The sequence below is a fragment of the Numida meleagris genome, chromosome 5 (assembly GCF_002078875.1).
Source record: "Numida meleagris isolate 19003 breed g44 Domestic line chromosome 5, NumMel1.0, whole genome shotgun sequence".
Classification (NCBI taxonomy): Eukaryota; Metazoa; Chordata; class Aves; order Galliformes; family Numididae; genus Numida; species Numida meleagris.
The window spans coordinates 5,595,257-5,605,311 of NC_034413.1; the positions used below are offsets into that span (position 1 = coordinate 5,595,257).

Here is a 10,055-nt window from a genome sequence, read left to right on the forward strand (position 1 = left end):
TGCAAAAGAAACAGCTTATATTATCTGAACAAGAAATTCCATGGCCTTGTGTCCACCTGGGCTATTCTTTTCCTAGAAGTGAATGTTAAGATGCTGCCTCTAATCCAAAAGGAACAGAGTGAAATTTGAGTTGCAGTAGATTTTGTCTCAACAAGTTGGAGAGAAACAATTTTGCTGCCGTTCTTTTGCCTATTTGCTTTTCCCTGCGTATGTTTTGTTTTGTTCAGCTATTTTTTTCCCACTTTTTAAAACAGACACGGACCTTATCTGCTAGGAAAGGCTTTATTCCTGGTATCTTTTTGTTCCCTTGTAGATGATTTGACAGTGATGTTTATAGAGCTCATGATTCAGAAAAAGACGAAAAGAGAGGACAGAATAGAAACAAAATGAACCGAGCTCACCCAGGAGAGCCTCCTGCCATTCCATGAAGCAGCTGTTAATGATGCCTTTGATAATGTGCCATGCTGACGGGACCGTTACATGATTTCTTTTCTGTATCCAGACGGCAGTGTTTTTAAGCTGATTGTATGTGCCCTCGGGGGGAGTTGCAATTCCATGTTTTCAAACAGAGCCACCACGAAGCACCTTGTGTCACAAACAAGGCTCATTAGCATAGCTCAGCAATTAAACCCAGCTCGGTCTGCTGTCCTGAGATAAAGAACTCCCAATTTATGGCCCGGTTGACTTTTGCTGGAGATGAATGGGCTGACAGCTTGGAGTGGTGACGTTTTGTCTCAGGAGTGCAGCTGTTCACAAGGGTGATCTCTCAGAATGTGACTTTTCCACAGAATAACCCAGGGTATTAGCACTAACTAATTACAGGGAAAAGCCAGGGGCGATGGTTTTCTGGGAGTGGGAACATCACAGGCCCCAAACAGCTGGGTTGTGCTAGTGCCTTTCTGTCTTTGAACACAACAGCTCTGCTGGAGGAGAGCTCCCCATCTGGCAAGCTCTTCTAATTCGTATAATAAATGCAAATGATATTTATCTTATTTATTTTTGACCAGTCTTTAATGGACTTTAGAAGGGACTGGATGCATGTAGCAAGACATGTGTGTCTTCTCTTCAGAACAAATGTGTCTTGTTGCATTTGATGAGCGATATTGTATTACAGGAGCTGTTTCCAAGCTAGTGTGTTTTCAATTCTGTGAGCATTGTTTTTAGGAAAGAACTTTTCTCATGTTTACTTTTCAATTCATTGACTTTTTGATGTTTGATTTTCCTTCCCTTGGGTCGAGCTTGTATAGGAAAATTTAATGGTTTTAGGTACTGTTTTTTTCCTAATTAAACACTGTTAACCTTTGTACAATATTGTTTGCCGCTCCTAAACATAAAGTGGCTTCATTCCTAAAGCAACTCTAATACAGGGATCCTTCATGTAACATAGATGATAGATGGAGTGTGCTCTGCAGGATTTGACAGAAGGAAACAGGAAGGACTTTCTGGTGAAGCAGTGGAACGTTCGTCAGTGCAGGAGCTCAGGGAGGAGAAGTCCCAGCACCTGCCAGAGATCAGGTCCTGCCTCTGGTGGGAGTTTGGGTTGCAGAGATGTGGGCTCCCAGGACTGTGCGCTTAAGACAAATACTGTAGTAAATCTAAACTGAAGGCTTGTCATCAACATCTGCTTTATAACAGCCCCAGATCCAGATGAACTGCTTACATCCATTACTGTGGATCAAAAGTGTAAGAGAACTGCACTTTACAGATCTTTTAAGGAATGATCTGCTAGTAGTAATGACAGTGGGATTGTCACAGAAGTGCACTAGGTAACTGTGCAGGGCACAAGTGAGCTTGGAAATATGTTCTGGAGCTTCTTCCAGGAGATTGTGGGTGGGACTTGGGGTTTCTAAAATGTTAAATATGAACCTTCGTTGCCTGAGACCCCTTGGGAAAGGGTGAGTGAGGTGGAGTTGTGTGCATGATACATATATGAAGTTGGGTGAGGTAAGCAAGAAATGAAAGAGTTAATGAGCTGAAGGAGCATTGAGTCAGCCTTCTGCAGCCTCTGGTGTGACACCACCTGAAGCCTCCCCTCTCTACCATGTCAGCCTGGTTGTCAGAGCTGGACTGCTTTGTCCCTGTAAAGTATTTCTGCGGGTGTGATGAACTTTACCATCCCTGTCTCTGTTGGCATGCTGTCTGTGGAGGTGTAAGTGTTAAGAGTCAGACTCAAAACTCTGCTGTCTTGTTTTTGGCAAAGATCAAAGATGCGGCAGTAAAAGACTGAAGATCTGGCAGGTCAGTATAGTGAGAGGCATCAGATGTTCAGTGTGCATGAGTACCAATGCTCCCCAGGAAAGACGTGCTGTTCGCAGGAGAGGGTCTTGGGGCCTAAAAGTCTCTCTAACTGTCTTCTGTCCATCTTGGAAAAGGAATTCTTTTGTGCTGTAAATGTCTGCAGAAGCCTTTTTATTTTTTTATTAACAAAGCTTTTCTGCGAGCATGTGGATCCCCACAGAGCTCATTTAAGCCCATTAACAATAGACTCACTTTACTTAATTACCCTTTGCAGAATCGTCCTAGGATTCCCAGGTGTCCCTGGGCCACAAGTTGAAAACTATCTATGCATTGAAGGATAAGGTGTCTAATGGTGGTGGGTAGGGATATGGAGCACAGTCTCAGAATTAGGGACGACCTACTGGTTCTTGTTGTGAGGTAATCCCTCTCATTTACTCCAGTTTGTAACTCTTTAGGGAAAATGATGTTTTGATCAACAGTCAACGATGGATCCACAGACTCAATGACCAAAAGTGCAGTTTAGAACTGTGTTTGTTGCAGGTGACACTGGTTTTGAAACTGGGCCAAGCAGTGAACCAATAAGGTACCTCATAGTGAGGAATGAGAACATGAAATACTAATCTTTCTCTATTTGCTACCGAATAAATGCCAGCATGAGGTCTGGTGTGTCTGAGTCTTTAAGATCAGCTTGTATCGATTACTTTGGAGACAACATAAATTCTGGTTAATCTGTGTATGGTTACTTTGAAATGTCACTGCTTGCTTGGCAGCAGTGATTCAAAGATGTCCTGGCTGAATGGTGATGGGGGGGGGGGGGGGTAAATTGTCGGTATTGGTGGGTAACTACATGGTGTATCTCTTTCAAAGTACACAGATTGTACCAGCTTCTGCAGCTTTCCATAGCTTCCACAGCTGTTGGTAAGTGCCCGAGCAGCCCTTAGCTCTGTGTGCATGTACATGTCCACCCTGTAAAGAATTTCCTCTTAATGTCTAATCTAAATCTGCCTTCTTTTATTTTAAAGACATTACACCTTGTCCTTTTCACTATACTCCCTAATATTTGTCATCTCAAGGTAGGGGATGAGAAGAGTGTATTTACACAGCAAATCCAGGTAGTGTTTGTTGTTGTTTTTACTTCATGCTGCAAGGTATGTACTGCCTGGCAGAAATGTTTCAGGAATTAACAAAGAGCAAAATGGAGACTAGCAAAGCAAGTGGTCTAAGCAAAATCTGTTGAATGCACATTTTTCTTCATTATTTTCTCATTGGAGCATGATGATATCTGATGGAGCATTATGGATGGGGAGAAGGAAAAGAGTGTTAGCAAAGCCTAAAAACAACACACTATTGCTCTGGTTAATGAGGCAAAAAGGAAATTCTGGCTGCGGCAGCAGTGAAGTCCAATGAGAGAGAACTAGGCTTAAGCATGGATGAGGGAGTGGAGCTTGAAGAAGGAACTTTACTGGGTCAAACACGTAAAACCTTTTGCTTTACAACCTTTCCCCACCTTCTTAACTATCTAGAAAATGAGCATTCACATGAGCATACAACACACACCTACCCACTGCATGGATAGCTGTGGTTTTGATCCAAGGATCTTTCTAGTCTTTGGAAGATGAGGAGGACTAGAGATCAGCCTCTTAAATACACCTTTCAGATGTCTGGTAGGAGCCGGAGACAGGCTTGCCATCCCACACATCAGATGGAAATACTTAATTTTTCAGGCTGTATTTTTGAAGAGGTCTTGACCATTTTAATGTGATTGTGAAATCACAAAATGATAAATGAAGGCTAAGTTTCTATACCCCTGTGGCAGTAATTTCTTGATTGCATTTTGGACAGTTATGGTCATACTTTTTTTTGAGTATCCCAGACATCACCGTGTGGAGGATGATTCCCTGGGCAGGACACGCACCATACCATACCTATGTTTGACCCCACGCCACCAGGGAGCAAGCATTACATTTAACACACTTCTGCAGTATGGCATGCTTGTTTTGTTTTGTTTTTTTTTTTACATTTGTGGACTTTAAAACAGTCTACTCTGGGTTCTCTCAGCACAGGCTGAAGATGAGATGTGTCACAATTCTCCTGTAGTGCTTCAGCAGTCGTGTTTGTTCCTGGGGTGCTGGCTCTCTGGGTTGCATAGAACGAAGTGGGTGCACCTGAGCTTGGTGTGTGGTGTCTGGTCAGCAGCTAGTGAAAGCAAAGCAAAAGAGCAAATTGCACTTTCAGATGTTTTTTTCTACCAGAAAACAGAGTAAGAGGCATCTATGTGGCTGTTACCAAATACTGATGAGCTGAGCTTTTAGTGCTAGCCATCTGAGGACAAGATGTAAGCAAACACTTATTCCAGCATTGGCCATACCAGGTAAAATGAAGGACTAAATAGATAGCGTTGGGTCTGGATCTGTTGCTGATGGGTTGCCAAGTCTTTCTGTTGGTGATTGCTGTGGCACTGCAGAGAGGGCTCTGCTGCCAGCCTGGCAACTTTTTGGGTATCCAAACTCATTGGGTCAATAGGACAGAGCGATTTGCGCAGCCTCAGTCACAAGCTGAACAAAATCTTGAGTTCAGCATGCTCAAGCAACCCAAGCACCCTCTTGTGCTCAGTGATTTTTGGGGTTCCACAGCAGTTGGGTATCACGTGAAGGGAAAGGAGCTTAGTGCAATGCGACAACTCATGGACATTACCAACAGTCTTGAATTTACTCCTGTATAAGGAGAAGATCAAAGAGCTGTGGTTTGGAAATAACGAGCAGCCTGTCATGGGTCATTAGTAGTGAACAACAACCCTGTAACCAGGTGAAAATGGTTTTTGTGTGATTTGGTATGTGGTTTTAGGATGGGAATCCCCAGAAGCCCAAAGATTAGGCTCACAGTACACCAGTCCTTTGTGAGTTTGACTAAGTGCTCCGCTGCCTAGTGGAATTTGCCACTCTAGGTTATACATTTCCCAAAACAGACAAGGAAGAGAGATGCTCTCCTAGGACTCAGCAGGCTGGATGGGAATGTCCAAGGATATGGTGAGCTGGGCTTGGCACCTCCAGCTCAGAGTCAGGTGCTTAGATTGAGATCACACCTGTTTTGTGTTTACAGCTACAAAATGAATCATGAAGCATGGGAAGGGCAGGGCCAGCCTGAGAGCCCTAGGAGAAGAGGAGGAGCAGGCATGTAACCAGCAGTGAGTCACAAGGAGCATAACTAGCCCTATCAGTTCAGTATGCCTTGGCTCATACTTTCCTGCATGTGGACTGAGCTTCAGGTAAAAATGAACGCAACTGTTGTGTGTATCAATGCAATTATTTGTTTTCTAAAGTCTCTCCTGATTTCCATATGTTGTATGTCTCTTTTTGAGCCTGTGCGTGCTCTTGTTGTTCACAGTTATGGGATTATAAGTGGTAACGGTGTGCTGAAAACTTTTAGAGTGCCTAGCCCCAAAACCCAGGCTTTCTGGAAGATTTTAGTGCTTAAATTACCTCTGATAGGATGCTAGAAAATGCATAGTGCAAAGTCTGAGATCTGTTTTATTAGATCTGCAGGTGCTGATATGGCCATTTACCTGGGGTAAAAATAACTTAAGCAGAAGTTGTCCTTTTGTTAAGCCACTCCTATGCCTTAGAGTACTCATATTCTATAAATAGGTGTCATTTTGCCCTAGGAATAGTCTGGTATTTTATTAACATTATCTCTTTACTTGCACCTACTATCTGTTCTGTAGTACTCATCAGCAGAAAGTGCGAACTTTATACCTATCTCAGCTTTCAAGTGTCCATAGGAGCATTGCCTTTGGTATAAGGTCAGTTATTATTATTTTTAATGGGCATCTTTTGGTTTCATTTTGATTTTTTTTTCCTCCACTGGCTTGCACTGGTACAGAAAATAACAGCTGAATTACATTTGGTTTCCCCTGCTTCCTTTCTCTGTGAGATGAGGTTACAACGACCTCATCTACCTAAATCAATAATCTGCACCCAAATCTAATAAAGATCTAGCAGGGCCTGTAAAATAGCATGCAGCCCAGATGGAAAGGGAGGTCCTAATGGCCAATCCACTCATTAGCTATTTATCAACCATTAACGATGAGAATAGGAGTGGTGCTGGGAGAAAAGTACTCAAAAGCAAGGGAGCAGAGAACCTTCCTGAATAAGAGGAGGAGGCAAAGACTATAATGCACTCATCTGCAGATTACAGTGTGACTGACTAGGGAGAAGGAAGTGCCTAAAAAGGGGAATTCCTATGGACGTTTACTTGCAGAATCCTGGGTTTTCCTAAAGGGGTTCTGTCTTCAAGCTGCTGTATGAGAGAACATATGGAAGAGCTGAAATACTTTTAGCTTCCCGCCATCTGACCCTGCATCACTTTACAGATATGAAAGCACTAAACCAAAAGGCGATATTTCCTAAACCCAAATATTTTATATAAATAATATATATATATATATATCCAGTATAAGAGGAGTTGCTTGTCTGGTCAGAGACTGGCCACATAATCTGTAGCAAATTTAGGAAAAAAAACAAACCCTGCAATTTCCTAATTATTTGCATCCTTACGAAGACTTTCCTTTCACGTGAAGGAGATGAGCATATGAACTGGCCATATAAGTATTTTTTTTTTCTCCACCAAATTGCTGAAGCACAGAATTGGGCAGGCAGCTAGAGTGAGAGGAGAAAAATAATCTTTCATTGTTGTTTGTTGAAAAGAAACTGGCTCTGTGACAAAATGGGACCTTTTAATGCTGTCAACAACATATTTTTTTTTGTGTTTGAAAATGAAAGCCACTGTTCTCTTTTATTACTTTTTTTTAACTTTAAACGATGCTTTAGTGGTTTGAAGCTTTCACGCTTATTTTGCGGAAGGGTGTTAATATTTGATGGAGAAGTTTTTTCAAAAGTTGGAGCAGTAGAACAAAAAGAATCCAGCATCTCTTGAATTTGTGGTATGAGCAAATGCAATAATGTTCCATGAAATAATATTTCAGATTCCAACAATGCAGAACAGAGCAGTGATTCCAAAGAAAACAGGAAATAGAAATAATTAGTTGAACATGAGGAAGAATCCTAAACATCACTAAAATACCAAAAGTTTTATGAGACAGCAGCTGAAAATCTGTCTTTAAATCTTTGAGTCTGTTTAGAATCTTGCTTTGCAGTTGCGGTGAAAATTAGTTGTAATAAGTTTGTATTTGCTTTGATGAATGCTGACTTTGACTTCATCAGTGAAATAGTTGTAATCCACTTTTCCTGTTCCCTAGAGTCTTTACTATTCTGTGTTTCGTGCTCCATACATCTCACTGGGATGGCCATTGGGAGCACAGCTGCAGTCAGGGGCTGGTTTGCAGGGCAGATAAGAGGCACTTTTTCCCTTTCACAGCACATTCTGTGCTCACTCTGCTGTGTGGAGAGGAAGGTGTCAGCAGTGCTGGCCCTTGCTAAGAATGGAGGCAGCTGTGCAGCGTTTTTCAAGATGGTTTGAGGATTCTGCTGCATTCTCTGCCAGTTTGCTCCGACTTTAAAATCTGAGCCATGTTTTCTGTTTGAAGTCATCTGGCTTTAGCTCTCAGCCACGAGTTCTTGTTAAGCCTTTCTCTGCTAGATTAAAGAGCTCTTTATGACGGGTATTTTCTCACCATGGAGGTGCTTAATACCCTGTAATCAAGTCACCCTTGGTCTTCTCTTTGATAAGCTAAACAAATCCTGCCCATCCAATTTCTCACTGGAAGCAGTTTCTCCTCACCAGCCTTTAAACCACTTTGGTGGCGGTTTTCTTCCCACTCTCCAATTTTTCAGTCTCTTCTAAAACTGTGCAGTTCCCTCAGATATGCGTGGTCTCTCTCTATTAGTCCCACCAGTGCTGTGGGGAAACGCAGCCCCTCAGCACACGCTGAGCTGTCTGACTGCTGATGTGCTACAAAAAGGCACTGTTTTCCTGCCTAGTACTGCAAGGCATCATCTCCATTCCTCATTCCTTGCTGCACAGCTGTAACAAGAAGATTTTTACTAAAGGACCTGGCTTACAGATGAGTCATATAACTGTAAGATTTCCTGTATTTTTCCAGTACAGCAAACTGTTCTGCTCAGCCGTTAGGTTTCATTTTTGCACCTCTGATTCCTTTTCCTGTTCTTCTTCGTTATCTTAGTTTCCTCCATGCACCAATGCTGTGCTTATGTTTTCTAGAGAAGAGCTGGTGAAGATGGCTGTACTCCTGGGAGGGCAGTGGAACATCTTTTAAGGAGAGTCTTTAGGAAAGGAGAGATCCCTGTGAGCATGGCTAGATGTGCTACATCACTGGACGCTGGCGGAGAGCTTGGCAGCCATACCATGACACGGGATTACACGTATTAGTTAAACTGTCTTGAGGTTTTACAAGCAGCAGTTCTCCAAGCGGTGCTTGGTGAGGAAGTACCCCATGGTGTGCTGTGTAGTGTTCTGCTCTTGTATCCTTGTGAAACGTGTCTTCTTTTCTGACTTGGTGTAGCTCATGCTGATGATGTCTGCTCTGAGCCTAGCAGGGTTTGCACTTGTCACAGAAGAGGTTTGGGATAAATGTGTCCACTTCACTTGGTAAATACACTCATGCTTGTATGATAAGTTTTCTTCAACTGTCTTTGTCCGTAAGAGCTGGAAAGCTTATTTATTTTTTCTGGAGCAGTAAATCAGTAGGCTGTGATTAAGGATTTAAGAAGATCCTTTGTTTGCCAGTCCAAAATCTGATTTACTGAAGCATCTCTAACTAGCAGGCAGCTCAATCACGTTTTGTATTTCTTTTCTGTACACAGTGGGACAGAAGGCCAGAGACATCATGTTCAAAGGCCTCCAGTGCTGCTGAGTTTATAGATCAGTGAAAGATGTGTGGTTGTTCCCCTCCCTCTTTCAGAGGAAGATCTTTCATTACATAGCTCTAGACCTGTATTTTTCCATTCACTAGTTGCTATCGCTGTTCTCCTTTTGTTTCCAAAAAGAAAAAAAAAACAAGAAAAATACAGATGGCTCTGGTGTTGTTTACCCCAGGAAACATTCTGAGCATTCAGTAATAAAACTGGAGGAAATCCTTCACTTCCTTTATGCCTCCTAGCAAGTAACCACATCAATATGAAGTGAGGATGTTTTTGGGTACTGACCCAGTGTCACTGATGAGAACACAGTCATAAATACTTTCAAGATGCAGCCTTGAATTGAGCTGGTAGATGACGAAAAGCCACTTCTGTTTTGGGAAGGAATTCTTTCCTTCTGCAACCACTTTCTAAATTGCATTGACATTATGCAATTAACATACAAAAGCTTTTGTATCCGCAGGATAGTTTTTCATGTCAATAAACACATTCCTTTGCTTTTCAGTGCAATATTTAATAATTCTCATTTCCCATCATGGAAAAGAGCCCTAGTACTTTATTTGTATTACACAAATTACATGGAAGAAACAAAGCCATATCTGATCATAGTTATTAAATTAAGAATATTTGCATAAATCTTTTTTTTCCTAATCTCATTTGCTGTTGGTAAACAGTGTGTTATCACGGTTTAGCAAAGTGTTTGGTTTCTAGCTAGATTTTTGCTTTCTCCCTGTCCTTTTTGAAGCTCGTTTTGCAGGCAAGGGCTGTTTCTTCTAAGCTACCTGTCAAGTTTATGTGCTGAGAGAAATGATATTCAAGAACATGGAGACCTGGTCTTATAGATCAGGAGATATTAGAAATATCTGAAGTATCCATGCAACTTGTGTGCCTCGGAAAGGCAACCCTGGTCCCTGGCTTGCTTTCTAGGCACTATGAGACCTAGGAAAGTGAAAGGGATGGGTCTGGTTAGGAACAAACACCCTA

The 10,055-nt window shown here is 42.0% G+C and overlaps 1 long non-coding RNA gene across 1 annotated transcript; it reads left to right on the top strand.

Moving 5' to 3' along the window:
- Positions 5,325–9,129, top strand: LOC110399347. Its single transcript, XR_002439132.1, has 3 exons — positions 5,325–5,503; positions 5,960–6,037; positions 8,416–9,129. It is a non-coding gene; the product is annotated as an uncharacterized LOC110399347 (long non-coding RNA).